We start from the raw sequence: 3,819 nt of genomic DNA, 5'->3' as shown, positions 1-3,819 counted from the left end.
AGAGAGCTTTGGGACAACACAAAATGAAGCAACATCCACATAATAGGGGTGCCAGAAGGAGAGGAAACTAAACAAGGAATACAAAACCTGTTTGAATAAATAATTACAGAAAACTTCCCTGATATTGGGAAGTAAAAAACCCACACAAGTCCAAGAAGCTCACAGAGTCCCAAACAAGATGAACCACAAGAGACTGACATCAAGCCACGTTATAATTAAATTGGCAAACACCAACGACCAAGTAAGAATCTTAAAAACTGCCAGAGAGAGACAGAAAATTACCTATAAGGGATCCCCCATCAGACTATCAACTGATTTCTCAAGAGAAACATATCAGGCCATCAGGGAATGGAATGAAATATACAAAGTCATGCAAAGCAAGGGTCTGAATCCAAGAATACTATACCCAGAAAGACTATCTTTCAAAATTGAAGGTGAAATCAGGAGCTTCAGAGACAAAAAAGGACTAGGGAGTTTATTACACCAAACCATCAATGCAAAAAATGATAAAGGGTCTGATGTAAAAAGAAGAAATGAGAAGGAAAGAAGGAATTCAGGCATAAAGAATAAAAATAGCAAGAACCTATCAATAATAACTTTAAATGTAAATGGATTAAATGTTCCATTCAAAAGATATAGCATAGCTGAATGGATAATAAAACATGACTCATATATCTGCTGTCTACAGGAGACCCACCTCAGAATAAAGGACTCACACAGACAGATAGTGAAGGGATAGAAAAAAATTTTTTTTCAGGCGAATGGAAATTAAAAAAAAAAAAAAAAGCTGGAATAGCAATACTTATATCTGACAAATTAGACCTCAAAGTGAAGGCTATAACAAGAGATAAGTAAGGCCACTTCAAAATACTAAAGGGAGCAATTCAACAAGAAGATATAACTTTGGTAAACATATTATCACCCAATATAGGAGCACCCAAATACATAAAAAAACACAAAAAACCTGGAAGATATCAAAAAGTTGTATAGCAATACAGTTATAGTAGGGGACTTTAATACCCCAATAATACCACTGGATAGATCCTCTAAACAAAAAAATCAGCAAAGAAACATCAATCCTAAATGATGCACTAGATCAGATAGAATTAATTTACATCTTCATAATATTTCACCCTAAAGCCACAAAATATACATTCTTCTCAAGTGCACATGGGTCATTTTCAATGATAGACCACATATTGGGACACAGGCAGTCTCTTCAAATTTAAGAAGATAGAAATCATATCAAGAATCTTCTCAGATCACAATGGCATAAAATTAGAAATCAACTACAATAAAAACAATGACAAAAATCAAACACTTGGGCCGAAACCGTTTTGGCTAAGTGGATAGAGCATCGGCCTGCGGACTCAAGGGTCCCGGGTTCGATTCCGGTCAAGGGCATGTACCTTGGTTGCGGGCACATCCCCAATAGGGGGTGTGCAAGAGGCAGATGATTGATGTTTCTCTCTCATCAATGTTTCTAGCTCTCTATCCCTCTCTCTTCCTCTCTGTAAAAAGTCAATAAAATATATATATTTTTTAAAAATCAAACACTTGAAGGCTAAATAGCATGCTATTAAAAATGATTGGGTTACTTAAGAGATCAAAAAAGAAATAAAAAGCATCATGACATCAAATGACAATGAAAATACAACAATCCAAAATCTATGGGACACAGTGAAAACAGTCTTGAGAGGGAAGTTATAGCTCTACAGGCCTACCTCAAAAAACAAGAAAAAATGGTAATAAATTATATAACCCTACAACTCAAAGAATTAGAAAGAGAGCAACAAGAAAAGCCCAGTGTAAGCAGAAGGAAGGAAATAATAAAGGTCAGAGCAGAGATAAACGACATAGAGACCAAAAAAAAACAAAAACAAAAAAACAAAAACACATACAAAACAAACAAACAAACAATACAAATGATCAACAAAACCAAGAGCTGGTTCTTTGAAAGAATAAACAAGATTGATGAACCTCTAGCCAGGCTCACCAAGATGCAAAGAGAGAGGCCTAAATAAACAAAATCAGAAATGAAAGTGGGAAAATAACAACTGACCCCACAGAAATAAAAAGAATTATGAAAAAATACTCTTAACAACTCTATTCCAACAAACTGGACAACCGAGATGAAATGGGCATATTCTTAGAAAAATACAAGCTCCCGCCCTAACTGGTTAGGCTCAGTGGATAGAGCATCGGCCTGTGGACTGAAGGGTCCCGGGTTCGATTCCGGTCAAGGGCATGTACCTTGGTTGCGGGCACATCCCCAGTAGGGGGTGTGCAGGAGGCAGCTGAGCGATGTTTCTCTCTCATCGATGTTTCTAACTCTCTATCCCTCTCCCTTCCTCTCTGTAAAAAATCAATAAAGTATATTAAAAAGAAAAAGAAAAATACAAGCTCCCAAAACTCAATCAGGAAGAATAAAAAAATCTGAATAGGATGATAACAACTGAAGATATTGAAGCAGTAATAAAAAATCTTCCAGCAAACAAAGCCCTGGTCCAGACGACTTTACAGGGGAGTTCTACTGATCATTCAAAGAAGAATTAAAACCTATCCTTCTCAGACTATTCCAAAAAATTTAAGAGGAAGACACACTTCCAAGTTTTCTCTATGAAGCTAATATTACTCTAATTCCAAAACCAGATAAAGACACCACAAAAAAAGTGAACTACAGGCCAATATCCTGGATGAACATAGATGCTAAAATCCTCAACAAAATTCTAGCGAATCAGATCCAGCATTAAATTAGAAAGATCATACACCATGACCAAGTAGGATTTATTCCAGGGATGCAAGGATGGTAAAATATCTGCAAATCAATAAATATGAAACATCACATAAACAAATTGAAAGACAAAAACCATATAATCTTATCAATTGATACAGAAAAAGCATTTGAAAAAATCCAACACCATTTCTTGATAAAATCTCTCAGCAAAGTGAGAATAGAGGGATCATACCTCAACATAATAAAAGCCTTATCTAACAAACGTACAGCCAATATCATACTCAATGTGGAAAAACTAAATCAATTTCCAGTAAGAACAGGAACAAGACAGGGATGCCCACTTTCACCACTCCTCTTAGACATAGTACTGCAAGTGCTAGCCATAGCGATCAGACAAGAAGAAGAAATAAAAGGCATCCAAATTGGAAAAGAAGAAGTAAAACTGTCCTTATTCACAGATGACATGATACTATACATGGAAAACCCCAAAGACTCCCTCAAAAAGCTACTAGACTTTATAAATGAATTCAGCAATGTGGCAGGATACAAAATTAACACCCAGAAATCTATGGCCTCTTTATACACCAATAATGAACTCACAGAAAGATAAACTAAAAAAAAAAAAAAAATCCCATTTACCATTGCAACAAAAAAATTAAGATACCTAGGAATAAAATTAACTAAGAAGGTAATAGACTTGTAGTGGGAAAACTACAGGATATTGAAAAAAGAGATAAAGGAAGACATAAACAAATAGAAGAATATATACTGTATTCATGGATTAGTAGAATCAACATCAGTAAAATGTCCATACCACCCAAAGCTATCTATAGATTCAATGCAATCCCTGTTAAAATACCAAGAGCATATTTCACAGACCTAGAACAAACTCTTCAAAAATTCATCTGGTGTAAAAAAAGACCCCGAATAGCCACAGCAATCCTGAAAAAGAACAAAGTTGGAGGGATCACAATATCAGATATCAAGTTATATTACAAAGACACTGTCTAAAAACTGCCTGATACTGGCACAAGAACAGACATATAGACCAGGGGAACAGAACAGAGAACCAGGAAATCAAC

This window comes from Eptesicus fuscus, chromosome 11, assembly GCF_027574615.1.
Source record: "Eptesicus fuscus isolate TK198812 chromosome 11, DD_ASM_mEF_20220401, whole genome shotgun sequence".
NCBI lineage: Eukaryota > Metazoa > Chordata > Mammalia > Chiroptera > Vespertilionidae > Eptesicus > Eptesicus fuscus.
Note: the sequence above shows the minus strand (reverse complement) of the source record.